The sequence below is a fragment of the Monodelphis domestica genome, chromosome 8 (assembly GCF_027887165.1).
Source record: "Monodelphis domestica isolate mMonDom1 chromosome 8, mMonDom1.pri, whole genome shotgun sequence".
Classification (NCBI taxonomy): domain Eukaryota; kingdom Metazoa; phylum Chordata; class Mammalia; order Didelphimorphia; family Didelphidae; genus Monodelphis; species Monodelphis domestica.
In genome coordinates, this window is record NC_077234.1 from 8,663,689 (window position 1) to 8,681,258 (window position 17,570).

Consider the following 17,570-nt stretch of genomic DNA (forward strand, 5'->3'; position numbering starts at 1 on the left):
AGAACAGGCATGCACAATTGGATGCAAATTAAATTGTCCTTCAGAGGTAAACAATTCATCACTGTAGGGAGAGAAGTGGAGAGAGACTGAGAGAGAGAGAGCTTCAGAGACAGAGAGGAAAGAAGAGAGACAGACAAAAATAGCGACAGAGAGACAGAAACAGAGGCAGAGGGAAGGAGAGAAAGATGGGGAGGGGTGAAGCTTAGGATTTCCTGTGAAGGAGATCCAGGGAAACAAGACTAGAAAGACATGTTTCTGGGAGCTCGAGCTGCTGTCTCTTCACTGCTCTTGCCCCCTCCAAGAGGCGAGCCCTTGCTGGCAGGCAAACAATCTAGGTCTTAATTGACCTCCTCGCTGCCTGCCAGGAGAAAGTCAAACATTGGGGAGACGTTTTGGAGAGCTGGTTTCAGGGCAATAAACGTGCATCTTTGATACACACACACTTTATGTTCTTCATAAAAATGCTAATTGCATCTTCGCATGGAGGAACGTGAGAAGCTTCCTCCCCTTTTTGTGCTTTTGAATATGTATATGGCCATGATATGGACTTGACCTTGGATTCCAGAACCAACGCTCTTTCTGGCTGCAGGTCTGAAAGCACACAAGAGCTTTTCATGAAAACTGGAAGGCCATTTTAGGTCCTTTTGTCTTTTTTTTTAACAGAAGCCATCTCCAAAGAAACTCCAAGGAGTGTAGGATATATGTGGGCATCTATTTGTATCTATACATATACACAGAGAGAGAGAGAGAGAGACAGAGAGGGAAAGAGGCCCATATGTACCCGCATGCATACACAAATATATGTATATGTGTGCATATCTGCATAAATAAGAAGCAGATAGATGTATGTGTAACTGTGTGTGTGCATGTATGTGTGCTTCACTAAGCATGTTTTTCCAAGGTCAGTGTTGAGGCTATTCCTATTTGTCTGGGAAAAGCCCCAAGTTGAGCTAAGCAGCATACACAGCCATCTCTCTGTGGCTTGGAAATCTTCCCTAAATAGATGCTACAAGGAGGATTCATGTTTTTTCCAGGGCCTCACTGTTTGCCTCCCTTGCTAGAGAGAAGGAAGACAGGGTGATGAGTGAGATTGTTCTTGTCCTGCAGGATGAGTCATGCAGCAGCAACAGCCGCAGCAGCAACAGCAGTTTCTGTCCTAAAATTCTTAGATTCTCTTTTTCAGTCTCTGTCTCTGTCTTTTTGTCTGTCTCTCCCTCCCTTCTTCTCTCCACTTCTCCCCCTCCCACTTCCCTTCTCCTCCTCTTCCTCTCGTTTCCCTAGCTCTGAGTATTTTTTCTGGCTCTTCTCATGTCCTCTAAATAATATGAGAAAAAAGCTTTAATTGATTAAAGCAACACTGAAATGGCCACGATTCCAACCAATTCACTCTGGGAAATTGTTTAAAGGATGGAGGTTTTGAAACCTAAGCAAGAGATTCATTAGTTCTGGAAAGCATCCACACAGACCGGTCCAAAAGCGGAGAGGGGAAAAAGCCTCCTCCCATCTCTTCTAGCATGAATGGGAGGCTGTGTCCCAGGGACTTTTATTGGTTATTTTCTGAAATGATGCTTCCATCTGCAATAGGGTGAGTAGGAATCTGTTCTGGGAACACAGCCCCTGCCTCTGTCCTGGAGGAGGAGAGTTACCCAACATCCCCTGTGGGTTCCTGGTACCCACCACAGTTTGTCCATCCAGGGGCTGGTTTCAAAGGAATGCAGGATCTTCTTTTGAATGGGGCAATAAAAGAGAAATGTCCAAACAAAGCCAATTGCCTGGAAAAAGAAAATGCCTACCACTCCACCAGCCATTGAGAACTTCAGGTCTCTGTGTGCCAGGAGTGGGTGGGCATGGGGTCTAAAAGAAAACAGAGACTTCAGTCTCCTAGCAGACTCCTCCTCCGGGCCAGCAGGGACCTGCCTCCAGGACTCATCTTTCCCATCTGAAAATGGATAGTTACAGTCCTCTTGGGAAGAAAAAAGAATGGTGGGTAATACAGAAATAGAAACATTTGAAAGAGACACAATGTCCAGGGATAGACCAGGTAGAGAGCAGATTATCCAAACCTATACATCCCTCACACCTACTATGTAAAGATATATACATGGCTGTATAAACATATATAAGCATGTGTGTATGCATATATGTAAGCATCCAGAGACATTTACAGGGATGGGGCAGGGAGATATCTCAGTGGATAGAGTGCTGAACCTGGAGTCAGGAAGAACTGAGTTCAAATCTAGCCTTACCAGCTATGTGAATCTGGGCAAGTCTCTTAGCTTCTGTTTGACTCCTTTTCATCTGTAAAATGGGGATAATAATAGTACCTACTTTCCAGAGTTGTTGTGAGGGTCAAATGATATAACAATCATCAAGGGTATAACACATCCCCGGCATGGACATTAGCTCTCATGATCTAAATAAACATATTTCTCTATGTAATCCTCATCATGGACCTAATAGAGATAGTATACAAATTATTACATATACTAGGGATATCTAGATATACATGACCCATATATGTTGTATGAATATACATGTGTGTGCATACCTATGTCCATACTTTACTGCACTTGCCTTCCTTTTCTCCCATATAACTTCTTAGGCTGATGTTCTAATGCCTTCAACGTTTTGTAATATTGAAGAGAGAAAGGAGTTCACAAGTACAAAAGCTGGTGTCTGAAGGGTAGAAAGACCAAGGAAAAGAATTTGTTCTGCCAACGGTAGACCAGAGAATAAGTAGAAAGACCAACCAGTCCAAGGGGCAGAAGTCAGGCTGTTCTGGACCCGTCTGTGCCCCTTCTTAGCTAAGTCCTTCTCTGTGAGCATCAGTTATTTATTTGTTTCTACAATGAAGGCTTTGGCACACAATTATTATTTAACAAGGTGGATTGTCCAGGACAAGGTAACCTTCTATATAATGCTTAAGACACATTTTTTCCCAAAAAAAGAAGAAAAAATGAAATTATTGACCCATTTAGCAAACCTTTGTAGAGTTAAGATAATCCCAGAAATTCTGGGATATGAAGTGAAAACGCATCTCCCAATTCCTGTTGAGCATTTAGTCCATCAGTAAACATCTATTAAGGTCCTCCTGGGTACCAGGCACTGTGCTAAGTGCTGGGTATGCAGAAAGTGTACAAAGGCTTACCCTTGCACCAGAGGCCAAGAGAGAACCTCTCCTTCTTGGAAGGAGGCATTGGAAAGGACAGCTACAGATAATTGTCAATAGTCCCATTTTAGTACAAAGCATAACAGTGAAGGCTACTTATTCATCCAAAAAACAACACCTGGCCTTCTAACAAATGCCAGGAGAGCTAAGAACAAGGCCCAATTCCTGTCCCCATGGAGCTCAGAGTCTCATCTGGGAGATAAGATCAAAAGACAAGCTTAGAAGGATAATGGCAGCAGAAGAGGGCAGAATTGCCAAGTGGGGTGAGCAGAATGGGAGGCCCCTTTAGCCATCACTTTGGCCAGACAAAAATGAATAAATTATTTTGTAAGAATATAATGGAAAACGATGTGTCATGTAAAAGGAAAAGAGGATTTCAGAGACATCTGGGAAGGCTTGTTTGAACTGATACACAGTGAAGGGAAAACAACGACGTAAAAGAGCCTATTGAGTGCCCATCCATGCACAGACTAATTCACTGGGGAAGGCTGTGAGGACGGAGAAACAAGTGAGGAAGCTGGTAAAGAAGAATGTAGATAAAAAAGAATGCAAAGAAGAAAATAACAGATCTGAGATACCTCTCAAAGCTAAGAATAATAGCCTACTATTTGCGAAGAGCTTGAAGAACTTTCGCCCACTGATCCTCACCACAAGTGTGTAAACCAGGTACTATTAGTATTCCCATTTTACAGAGAAGAAAACTGAGTGTAAAACATAGTAAGGGACTTGCAGAGTCACACACCTAAGGAGGGTGTGAAGCAGGATTTGAAGCAAGGTCTTCTTGACTCTAAATCTAGGGCACTATCTTAGTCTTAGCCATAATCTAATCTCCTTATTTTAAAGATGACATGACAAAGGCTCCAAGTCACACAGATTGTAAGTGTCTGAATTGGTATTTGAACCCAGGTCCTCTGATATCATACCTGCCCCATGCTATCCAATGGGGAAATGGCTTTCATTCCTGGGACTCTGACAAGCTGAATCATATAAAGAAGAAGGTGACTATGACGGTGAGGAGCTCGAAAAGCCTGCCAAATTGACTGAATCAGAGGCACTGGATATGGTTATCAGGGAGAAGAAAAGTCTAAAGACTGGGGTGGTGATGGCAAATTAGACCTGCTTTCAAGTGTCAAAGGGCCTTTCAGGTAGAAAGGGGCTCATTCTTCCTGATCCCAGAGGACAAAACTGGTAGCAATCAGTAAGATCCCAAAGACACACATCAGACTGGTCAGGAAAATAAACAAAACTGAAAACAACAGAACAAAGCACAACAAAAAACTCTCTCATAGAGTGGCCTAAAGAGTCAGTATTGGAGGAGCTGATGAAAGCTAGGCACACAAGATAACAACTGGTAGAGCTGTGGCTAATACAAAATTATTCCAAAAATCAATCACAGGTTAGGGTTGTCGTCTTTTGTTTGCTTGTTTTTTGTTGTTGTTTTATTTTTAGTGCTTAAGTATCCACAACAGAGATTCCACTGATGGCCATACAAGGGAGAAGGGAGGGCAGCAAAGAACTGAGAAATAAACATACATACCCATTGATGAATAAGTGACTAAACAGATTAATGGAATGGTAGCGATATGTGGAGTTTATGGAATAATTTTGCTCTAAGAAATGATGAATTTAGAATTCAGATAGTGAAGGAAACAGAACCAAGAAATCAGATTGTACAATAGCAATGCAAATTAAAAGCCCAACAGAGTAAATTTAATGTTGTATAATTATAATAACCAAGTTTGACTTCAAAGAGACAAGAAAATGCAACGGGAATGGGGGCTATGGGTGTGTGGAACATTACTATAAAGTCTGATTCAGTGGGTTGAAGAGTTTTGCTAAGCTGCTTTACTCTCCTTTTTTATTTTAATTTTTCTTTGTTACAAAGTGTGACCCACTGGGAAGGGGAGAAGGGAAGAGGGAGGGACTTTTTAAAATGAAGGTAATCTAAAATGGTTGGGATGCAATAAATTTTAAAATAAATTTACCACTAGTTGAAGTAGAATGGGGCATCTCAGGAAGAAATGGCTTCCCCCTCTCTGGAGTTCTCAAAGCAAAGGCTATATGACCCCTCAAAAGGACCACTTTGGAAGAGACTCTGGTTCAGAGATGGGTTGGAACACATGGCCCTGGAGGTCCTTTTGCCATCTGAAATTCTTTAACAAGACAACCACTGACTGGCTGAGGAGTGAGGAAGAGGGGAGAAGGAAGGAGAATCCTAACATTTGGAGCTTCAGTAACTGGGAAAATTCGCCAGTCACTGAAATTGGAAAGTAACAAAAAAGCTGATGACTTCCCCTTGCTGGTGTGACCCCATCATGGGCATCTAGAGTTTAGGACAGTACTGATGAGGATGGGGAGATGGATTTTGAAGGCATTTGGCTATCAGAGTGGATAAGATTGGCAAAGAAAAGCATGTTGATGATGGAGGCAGAGAACAGGAGCTTGGGATCATGTATCACATACAAAGATGACTGGTCTCAGGGTCTGTGATAATAAGGACATCCAAGAAGTTCCTGCCTCCTCATCCAGACCAATCCCTCACTAGACCTGATTTCTCCTGAGGGTTTAAGGAGCTGGCTTCTTGCAACCTCAGGTGTGCCCTCTAATTAAAATCTGTACTTCAATTATTAGCTCAAATGAACAGTACCTGGCCTTTTACCTCTGCCATCAATCACACTTATACTGCTCAGACAGAACCCAGTTGTACCCAGATTCAATCAGGGAGTTGAAATTGAAAGCAAGAAGGGAACTTAACATTCTTTACTCACCAATTTTTAATTCTGATGCTCTTTAGCTTCCAATTGATATTATTAATAATAGTAATAATAATGAGTTGGTAGATAATTTGCTTAATCTAATTGTTAGTAAAAGAGATGAGGAAGACCAAGACTTATCTGCTTTGGGCCAAACTATCAGCATTGAATCTTGCCATTGCAAGAACCTTCTTATATCAATATTTACAAGGAGAGAGAAACAAGAAAACTTGTTTGGGGAGAGCGACAGATGGAACGATACAGGAATAGACTTGAATCCCCACATCAAGCTGCTGACTAGAGGAGCCTCTGAACCAACAGATCGGACAATTGTTTGGGGTGTGGAGGGTAAAGAAATGTGAGTAGACATGAGGGAAAAGCAGCCTAGCTGGCTCCCCCTGGGCTTGGGAGCCAAGCCCTTGTTCTTTATTAATTAGACTGAGGGCTAATTCCCAATGACCTTAGTACAATTTGGCATTATTAATGCTCACCAATTAAGTCCTCCTCCAACAAATGCCAGAGCTCCTGTTCCCAGGACAATGAATGAATCCCTTCTGGACTCATCTAAAACCATTCCAAGAATGAAGTCATGCTGCTTGGGGGTCGGTCAATAATAACTGAGCTATCCCCCTCCATCCACATTTCTGGGATGTAGCCTGAGGCCCCTCAGTCTTTGGCTCTGGTGCTGCTGCTGATGCCCCAGATGCCTTCTCTTGTTTGATTTCTTTCTCCCTCTTCATCCTGTCACTATGTTATGAAAAGTCAAATCAAGAAGACAACAAGTAAGGCCCTACTATGTGCCAGGCATAGTGCTAATTACTGGAGATTCAACCAAGGGCAAAAACAACTTCCTATCATCAAGGAACTCACAGCAGTATGGGGGAGACAACATGAAAACAACGATGTGCCTCTAATATATAGACAGTGAAAGAAGAAGAGACAATTTAAGGGGGAAGGCAATAACAATAGGGATAGACTAGGGGAGGCATCTTGGCGACAGGCAGCCGGTAGCACCATGGATAGAGTGCTGGGACTGAAGTAAGGAAGACCTACCTTCAAATCCAGCCTCAGGCACTTACTACCCTGTGATCCTGGGCAAATTCCTTAATCTCTGTTTGTCTCAGTTTCCTCAACTGGAGCTAATCACAGAATCTTCCTTCCAGAGTTGTGTGAGATTCAAAGGAGATCATATTTGTTAAATATCTATCACAATGCCTGGGATATTGTAGGTGCTAAATAAATGCTTATTCCTTTCTGTACACTCCTTGGCTGAAGGAAGGCTTTGAACAAGGGCTTCATGGAGGTCAGGAGGGAGGCAGAGGTAAGTGGGCAGAGTATTATGGGTGAGGAGAGGGGCCAGGCAGGACATGGATCATCTTGTGTAAAGAAGACTAAGGAAACCAATGTGACTAGATTACAGAGTTTATAAAGTGGGTACCACATAAGGAAACTAGAAAGTAGGGACTGTGGCTGCTCCTAAATGCCCTCCTTCCTTGTAGTCTCCCCTACTATAATCCATTCTCCAAAGGGCTATCGAAGTTATAGTCATAAAGCACAGATCTGACCATTACACCCTTACTCTAATAATTCCAGTATCTCCCTATTCCCATAAGGATAAAATGCTCACTTAAAAATTTAGATCTTGGATAACCTACCTTCCCAGAATCATTCCATCTCACTTCCTTATATACTCAGTATTCCAGCCAAACTGTTTTTCCTTGTCATTCCCTGTATAAAACATTCCATTGCCTATCTCCCAATCTTTGTAAAGACTGTACCCTATTCCTGGAATCACCCACCTACTCGCCTCTTCTCAGAACCCTTGGCTTTGTTCCCAGATCAGTTTAAGGGCCAGCTCCATCAAGAGTCCTTTCCCAATTGCCCCAGTAATTATCCCTTCCCCCAATATTTTTGAAATTACTTTGCATTATTTTAAACATAATTAGTGTTCACATCTTCCCCACCCCCACTGACTATAAACCCTTTGAGGGTAAAGACAGCTACATTTGTGTCTCTCTTTAGTCTTAGCACAATGCTATCACCTAAGAGGACTTAATAAATATTTATCAAATGGAATTCAATTTGACAAAAACCTGTGTTGTTCATGGTTGTTATATGGGTGTGTTTGCAAAGAAAACTATGAAATGGGATTACTGGAAAGAATATTAACTTACATGGTAATGAAAAGAGAAATCATCCTCTGAGACCTATGTACTACAAGAGTCCTTCTCCCCCAAATACATCCTGATGCTTTGCTCTAACGTAGGCTCAATCCGTCACTGTCCCGCAGGCAGAAATGAGGGGGACAACTGGGAAAAGCAACAAGGAATTTAGTTCGGTGTCTGACACATAGGAGATGCTTAACAAAAATGGACAGACTGAGCATAGAAGCACTGGGGTCTCCTGAAACAAACTCTAGCTCAGAATCCAAGGTCTTGGGCTCCATTCTCAAATCTACCACTCCCTGGATGACCCTGACATTATTACTTTGGACCATTCTTTAGAATCCATTTTCCTTTTCCATAAAATTAGGAAATTGGACTTGATCACTTCTAAGAATGAGTATAACACAGAAGTCAATTTAATCTAGCAAGTATTTCTGTATCTTTTGGTATTGATTGAATTAGAGGCCCATAGATAAAGAGTGAGAAAGTCTTCAGAGGACTTCCAGTTCATCCCCCTTCCTCTATACTGAGGAACCTGAGAGAATCTTGCACAATGCCACCGAAGTGGTAGGCAGCAAAGGTGAGATTTGAACCAGGTCCTTGGCAACTACATGGTACAGTAGAAAAGGCATGGTCCTGGAGTCATGAAGAGTCATCTTCCTGAGTTCAAATTTGGCCTCAGCCACTGGGCAAGTCACTTTACCCCAACTGCCAACCCTTGCTATTCTTCTGCCTCAGTATTGATTCTTAGTATTGTTAAGGGTTAAAAAAAAAAAAGAAAGCAGGGGCAGCTGGGTAGCTCAGTGGATTGAGAACCAGCCCTAGAGACGGGAGGTCCTAGGTTCAAATCTGGCCTCAGACACTTCCCAGCTGTGTGACCCTGGGCAAGTCACTTGACCCCCATTGCCTAGCCCTTACCACTCTTCTGCCTTGGAGCCAATACACAGTATTGATTCCAAGATGGAAGGTAAGGGTTTAAAAAACAAAAAAAAGAAAGAAAGCAGAAAGCCAAAGTTTCTCAGAATTATGCCCAAAATAAGAATAAATTGGATCTAAGCAGAAACTTCTTCTGTGATTCAAATGCCTGAGAGATGAGAACACCAATCAATCCATTAATCAATCAGAGGTCTGGACTTGGGGTCAGGAAGACTCATTTTTGTTAGTTCAAATTTGGTCACAGATATTTTCTAGCTGTGTGACCCTGGGCATGTCACTTCAGCTTGTTTACTTCAGCTTCTCCATTTATAAAATGAGCTGGAGAAGAAAATAGCAAACCACTCCAGTATTTTTCCAAGAAAACCCTAAATGAGGTCACAAAGAGTTAGACACAACTAAAACGACTGAAAAACAAAACTGAGCTCATCACTGGGCATACAGAGACAAAAGTAAAATAAATAGTTGCTTCTCTTGAGGAACTTAGGTTCTATTGGGAGAAACAATATTAATAATTTTTTACACATTGCCTCCTTCATTATATTATAAGCTCCTTGAGGGGATGGACTCTCTTTTGCATCTTTTTGTAGTTCCAGTGCTTAGCACAGTGCCTGGCCAGTAATGGCACTTAAGAAATATTTATTAATTGATTGACTGATTGAAATAAATAGATACAATGTGTGTGTGTGTGTGTGTGTGTGTGTGTGTGTGTCTTCAATACAAAGTCATTTGTCAGGAAGACACTAACTGCTAAGGAGATCAGCTCTGGGAAATTGTGGGAGATGAGTCACTAAGACTGATCAAGACTAACTAGATTATACCCACATCTCTGACTCTTCCAAGTTTCTTACCCAAGTCACTTCATCCCTAGGAGCCTCATTTTCCTCAGCTGTAAAATGGGAATGATGGTCATTTTTGTCCCTACCTATTTACTTTAAAGATATGATGTGACTTTTGCATTATAAGGCCCTAGAGAAGGAGAGAAAATAACTATCTGGAACTTGGCTGAGTTTCATGTGGAAGTGGGGTGCAATGGAAACATGCTTCATTTTGAGTTAGAAGGTCTAGGTTCAACGGTTCAAATGCCAACTCTATCATCTTGGTCAAGTCTTTCCTCCTCTGAAATAAAAGACAAAAATAAACATTTATCAAGCACTCATTAGGTGCCATCACTGTGCCAAGTCCTGAAGATAGACAATTAAGAACAAAGTAGGAAGAGGGAGAATATCCAAAGGGATGACATTCCAATGAGAGAATTCAAAAATCAAAGACAGCTGAAGGGGACAAGGGATGGTGATACATACAATAGGGGGAAGGGAGTAGGTACATGATTTAGAAGTCCAATAAATTAGGGAAAAGGTTCAGTCAGGGATGGAGGCTGACCCACCTGGGCCACTCCACAAAGTGGAAGCCCCAATACTAGTCCAATGGAGGGATTTTCTGGAAGTGAGAAGTCTCCATGGATATCTGGATAATCCAGGGAGAGACGCCCTCAAATACTCAGGGATGTTTCAAAATGACTCAGTAGATAAGGCATGGTTTTCAAGTCCAGGAAATAAAGACAGAGCTGGGAAGAGACTTGATACCCTCATCCTTAGTAAGAAGAGATGGTTGAACTTGGTAAATTCTTGGGTCTCATCTAACTTGAAGTGTGTCCTCTAGATCATGGTATTTCCCTGTCTGTTGATCTGTATTCCTTAATAGACTGCTCATAATACCACTCATTCCTGGGGTCAAAGCCTGACTCCCTAGATAGGCAAGGTTCACTTATATCCCTAAAGAGCACATTGCCTGTTTGATGCAGCGAGAAGCAGAACGCACAGATACTTCTTGACTGCCCAGGACTCCTGTTACTTAGGATTTGTAGAACTCCAACCTCATTGCTCACCCAAAGAGACATCTCAGTCCTCCAGACCCTTTTGTCTTTGAGATATGGGCCCCAGGAGGAGGGGAGCAATCTTAGCTGCCAAGGTATGGGATAGTCCTTAAGATCTGTGGGCTCCATCCCTTTAGGTCCTAAACTAGGCTGAATTTAGCAGAACTTTCTCCACTCTGCAGCAGGCATTTAAGAACCGTGTGTGTGTGTGTGTGTGTGTTTAAATGTCTGGTCTCTGGTAGAATTTGTTCATCTCTCTAAGTAATAGTGTCATAGAAATATTATATAGCCATTAGGCAATATTATATAGGCAATAAGTAGCATTAACAGATCAAATTATTATTTCTTTAAGTTCCCACTACATTGGACTGTGGTCTTCAAAGAGGTACAAAAAGTACAAGTACAATTGAGTTTCCCATCTAGTGGGAGAGAGAAGGCACAGTAAAAACAAAAAGATCAGATTTTGAGTAAAGGAGAATGGTAGGGATATAGATTGCTCATGAGAATGCAAGAGACAATAAGCCCAATGGTAAAGGATCACAAAGATGGCATTAATGCCCCATCCAAGTCTTATGGGGAAGCTACCCCAAGTATTTTATCCCCATTGTGCAGATAAAGAAGCAAAAGGCTCAGAAAAGTTAAGTGGTTTCCCAAAGTCACATAGCTGTCAAGAACCAGAAAGAGAATTTGAATTCACACCCACTATTCCAATTACTTTTCCATGACCCAAGGGACATGAATGGTTCAGAGAGTAAGGAACCCAATGGTCATCAGGACTTGTGATGGTCCAAGATGGCGTTCTTTGGACTTACAGCTTTAAGGATGGATGGTTATAGACTGGTCGGTTGGAGAAATGGCTGCAATTCAGAAGGCAAAGAATTGAGTAAACACCAATAAGAATTTGGGAAAGAATATTAGACCAAGGGATCTAATCAAAGCCCTGGCACTAAGTAGCTATGTGACTTTGGTCAGGTTAATTAGCCTCTCTGTCCCTTATTTTCTTCATTTAGAAAAAGATGGAATTGAACTAAATTACATTCAAGGTCAATATTTCTGAGCCTCTAAGATAAAAGTGGTTGAAGTTAGATTGAACAAGCCTCAGGTAGGTATTTCATCCCTGTGAAGGCAAAAGGGAGCTATAGTCAGGTTTTTGAGAAGGGGAGTGAAAAGATGAAAATGATATTTGAAGCCTTTCATAGTGTCCATTCTCCTTCTCTCTCTAAGCTGTACAATGAAAAGATAGATAAGAGGGGGAAATCCAAGCAGTCAAGAAACCCACTCAAAGGATGTTGGAGACATGAGGTGAACAGAGCTTGTGCGAGGTAAGTAGCAGTAGGAATAGACAGCAAGGGAGACAGGTGGCCAATAGACAAACAAATGATGTCAGTAAAAATGGATTTCTTAAAAGAAGAGGCAGCAGAAATGCGGTTTGAGAGGCATTTTGAAAGAAGAATCAACTGGTCTTAATGAGTAATTAAAAAGGAAGAGGACAAAGAACAAGGGGCCAAAAAAGCCTTCAATTTTCAGCCCCAGGTCCCTGGAAAGCTGATAACAGCACTACAAATTAAAGAAGTAGAATATAAGATAAGCAAGTAGGTCCATCCCCAGAGCCCCCTCCACTGCTTGGCATGTTTCATTAATGTGGGATTGAATGGAAGTCAACATGGAGAGCTGGTTTGGATCTCAAGCTAAATTGTGGTCCTTTGGGCTTCATGGACCCACAATAGATTGGTTTGGATTTGGTTCCATGGAGGAGAGAGGAAGGGAGTAGAAGAAAGGGCAAGTTTTTCAAGCAGGAGTAAATGCAGGGATGTGCTGGAGCAAGAGGGAGGAGGCCATCTAGAGAGTAGGGAGGGGAAGGACACCTATAGAGACCGTAGTCAGGTTCGAGTGGACCATCTGCAGAAATGGAAAATCTGTGTAAGATGTGAGTCTCGAAGTGACATAGTGAAAGAAACTTGTGAGCAATGTCAAGTGGAGGGGCTCCATTGTTAAAGTTTCATTGAAAAATTAAAACCAATCTGTGGGTAGCAGCTGGGGATTCAGGTCTTAGAACAGAGCTTGGAGAGACAGACAGACAGACAGAGACAGATTTTGAAGTCATTCTCATAGAAGTGTTATCTGAGTCCATGAGGATGAATAAACTCCCCAGGCAAAGAGCTCAAGACTGAGCTTTACAAGTAACCCAGTTAGGGTAGAGAAGGAGAAGGAGACACATGAAAGGATTAGTCAGAGACATGGCTGGAGAAACAGAACAGTAGATAAAGGCAGAGAATACTTCAAAGAAGAGACGTAGTTGGTCATTATCATGAAATGCAACCAGTAAATCAGGAAGAATAGTACCAGTGACAAACAGGGCTCTGACTTGGGTAAAAAAGTCCTAAAGACCACGACTCTGTGGCCCGGAGAGCCCAGCTCTCTTGGGCCTCCTTTGGGTATTTGCTTCTTGGAGAGCAGATTTCAAGCACATCAGAATTTCTGTATCTATTTTCTTCCTTGGCAAGGATCCCTGGTGAAGGACTAGGAAGGATTCTGAAGAGGCAAACCAAAGGCAAGTAAGTCCTCATTGCAGAGCTACCTCTAATTCCCTCTAGGTCCCCAAACTAGCTGGTTCACTGTTCAGCCTCAGAACAAAGACGGACATTACTTCACCTTATGTGTTATTCTGGATATTTTTTTTCAAAAACATGATAAATGATGGTACAATTTACTTCATAAATAAAAATATTTTTCAGTATTGAAGTGGAGACTGTAAAGACAAATAGCTTCCCCAAAGATGCAATGAACTCTTGGGGGGGGGGGGAGGTTCCTCTCCAATAGTAAGGGTATGTTGAATGTTGGGAGTCCCAAGCCTTTGGTGCTGAATTCTAAGTCAACAACTCTGACTTTCTAACAAACTTCACACCATCATCAACGCACCAAGTATTGATGAAATAACCACTGAGTCAAGTATCGTGCTATGCCCTGGAGGCAAGACAAAAGGAAAACCAGTGCCCAGCCCCGAGGGACTTTTATTTTTTACTGGAAAAGAGAGAAAATAAACAAGCTGATCAGTCTGATGACTATTGTAATAATTAAAGGTAATGTTGAGATTGAAGAGGTACAAGGGATAAGGAAGGTTGTGTAACAGGGAATGGAGGGATTGAAGGAAAGAGTGAAAATTCACAAGCTGGTCAATCTAATGACAATCAAAACAATGCTGAGGAGAAGAAAGAGTTCTAAGAATCGCTAAGGTCAGGAATAGCTTTGCTTAGAAGGTGGACCAAAGGAATTCTCTAAGGCAGAGATAAAGACAGAGCATACGTCCAACCTCAGGGACCACTTACTTGTGCAGAGCCTTAGTGGTGCAAATAGAATGTCAGACACAGAGTGCAATGAGCAGTCACTACCAGAGACATGTACGATTGTAGCAATGGGTCTAGCAAAATCTCACTATGCCTTTACGTCTCACTTAGATGAGCTGTTCTCATCATCATAGAAAAAAGGAAAAGATTTAAAGATGAATCAAGATCACTCAGAGAAGTGACAAGAATGGCAACAACAGTGCAACTGGATGAAATGGTACTCATGTTGGCTTACTGCTGGATGGAGCCAATGAGATGGCTAAAGTCCCAGAGTGGAATCAGAAGGCCTTCGGTGGGCGACATCTCCACAACTCCAACCCATGTCATATGAACAAAGAAATGGCTAAGCGAAGAGGGTGTCCTTAGCAAAATGGTGAGGTTCATGGCAACAATAAAAGACCAGATTATCAACACCAGAAGTAACAGAAAGTATTTTTCCCTGAAAGAGGCTTCTCTTACTGAATGAAGAGTGCAGATTTGGCAAGGAAATGGGAAAAACAGAAACAAAACAAATCAAAACCAAAACATCACTGTTGGTAAGACAAATTTGGAACCTCACATATATCCCCAAATGCACAATTGAGTGGCCAGATTTTTACAACCCAAGTATTTTGCATAACTGAATAACTAACATGCATACCTAGAAACAGTCTTAATACTGAGAAAAATGAATAATACATACTACTAAAACATGAACATTATCATGGACAAAATCAGTGTGTCCACACACACACACACACACACACACACACACACACACACACACACACACACAAATAACAGCAATGTTTTTAATAGAAGCCTCCATGAGGAAATCTCATACTACCCTCTAAGACAACATAGTGGGAAAAGCTCTCAAATATAGGAACCTGGTGGGAGAAATCAAAATACTTGGCACAAGAAAAAGGCCAACCCCCGATCCTCATCATCCTATCTGCTAGCAAAGTTGCTTTGAATATGTTTTTGCTGAGTCTCTGCAAGATGAATGTATTACCCAAAGCTTTCATCCAACTCCCCCCAAAAGAAAAACAAATAAACAAAATCACAATCATTTTATCCACCTTCCCAAGACTCTACTAGACATTAAACATGAGCAAAGAATGGCGGAATAACAATGCATCCCAGGACATGTCTCTCTGAGCTTCATGTAGTAAAAATATGCAAAAGGGGAAGGAAGAGAAGGTTTATTTATATCACTCTCTAAGATTTGCAAAACACTTTGCATGCATTTATTACACTGGAGCCTCACAAAAACCATGTGATGATTATCCCAAGTTTATAGGTGGGGAAACTGAGGTAGGCAGAGATTAATTGGTTTATCCACACTCACACTGTCAGAAAGGATTTGCCCTCCAGTCTCTCTGACTCCAAGCCCAGCCTACTCAATCTTTAATCATGCCGAGCCCTAGATAGTGCTAGGATAATACAACAGTTCATATGAGGCCCTACATGTCTTTGTTCCCATTGAGTTTTATCCAACCTCCTGGAGCTCACATATTCCTTACTTGCCCAGTGAGGCGGAGAGAATGGTACTCCTCAATGTGAGGCAACACGTCTTGTTGTCATTCAGAGCATTTGCCCATCTATTTTGAGTTAGAAGAGTCTTTGGAGGTAAGGAAGGCATCTAATTATAGGTCTAGAGAGGGGAAGCATCATACAGGGAAAAAGTGGTAAAGTGAAACTTGAATCCAAGTCTTCTCTTAGCTTTCCATGGCGCCATGCTGGGCCTTTGGATCCACAACTGAACCTCTCAGGAGCACCCCACTGATTCAGAAGCTTAAAATCCTCTCCATGCCATGATTTCCAGTCCTTCCAGAGATAATGACACGATTGTGAGAAAACCCAGCCAGGGGCGTTGGTCATGCAAGAGCATAGTTAAAAGTCGGAGGGGAAGAGGGTTTGGGTGGGGGGTTTTAATTTAAAATGTCACTTTTTCTGTAAGTGTTGCCCACAGATGGCTTCTGAAGATCTCTATCTGACAGACTTTGGTAGGACACTAGAGGCACTGTACCCTTAGAGAGTACCTTTCCTAGTGATCTCAAAGCAAAGATCTGCCTCCAAATTTACATGTGGATGGGGGTCTTTTCCTTACTTTGAGAATTTTACCTTGAAACTCCTCATCTTATAGGACATCATCGAATGACAAGATTTAGAGCTGGAAGAACTCTCGTGGCTTTCTAGTCTAGTCTCTCATTTCATAGATAGAGGAGACCGAGATGTTGAGAGAATCATAGGTTCAGAGATTTAGAGCAGAAAGGAGCCTTGGAACCCTCTAGGGCAACCCTTCCTAATGCAAGTGAGAGAAAGGAAGACCAGAGAAGGAAAAGGACCTGCCCCATTTTAACCAGAACCTAAAGGAGAGCTGATGCTGGACCCTGGATCCCCAGAGTCCAGCGCCAGCATCTTTTCATGGAGCTCTTGAGCTGTCGCTGTCACAAGACAGCTCAAACCCCCCCTTCATCTCCTCAGTTAGATCACACAAGACTTCTCTCTCTGCCTCTTGGTGTTCTATTGATTCTGAAGAACTGCTCAGACGACTCAAGAAGTGAAGGAAAGCTCAACGCGGAGAATACAGGTAATAAACTCCCGATTACATAAGTAAACATTACTTAATCACATTCCTATTAATATACGGAATCTGTAATGAATTTTGAGGCATTTAATTATCAATTTGACAAGATAATCTAGGGGTAGTTAATGATTATACCAGTAAATTGTTGGGGGGAAAAACCCTGACAGTTATTAAGCCTTGTAACAGACATCAAATTAACTGGCTCTAGCTGTCTGGCTAAATAGGCAGCATTTAATTAGGAAGCACTCGCACAGCTTCATGATTGGGAGATGGCATCTCTTTACTGGGGATTAAGTAGACAACAAAGGATCCTTTGCCCAAGGTAGGAGCTCAGCCATGGACTCGCTGGCATTCCACAACGGGACGCCCCTGCCGAAGAAGAGCCTCTCCTCGGGCCAGTTATCTTCTCTTAGGACAGGACATGCTGAAGCCCAAAGACAAGAGTGAAGTGGATGGTCAGAGGCAGCATTCATCCAGCCTCACTGTCGTTCAGTGTCCTTCTCTGGCAGACACTGACAATGATGCTCTGGAAGGGGAGGTGTCCTTGCCCAGAACTTTCCCGAGAATCCTTGGTTCCTATAGCCAGTATGGATCGATCCATATTTCAGCTGTCCTTGTTGCCTATTTTCTGATTAATGTCTATCACGTTGAAGGACTGTCATGGCCAAAGAACCAGCCTCAAAGAGGAAAACAGGGTTCAAATCCTTCCTCAGGCAGCACCAGCTGTGAGTTCTAGGCAAGTTGCTTGTCCTCTCAGG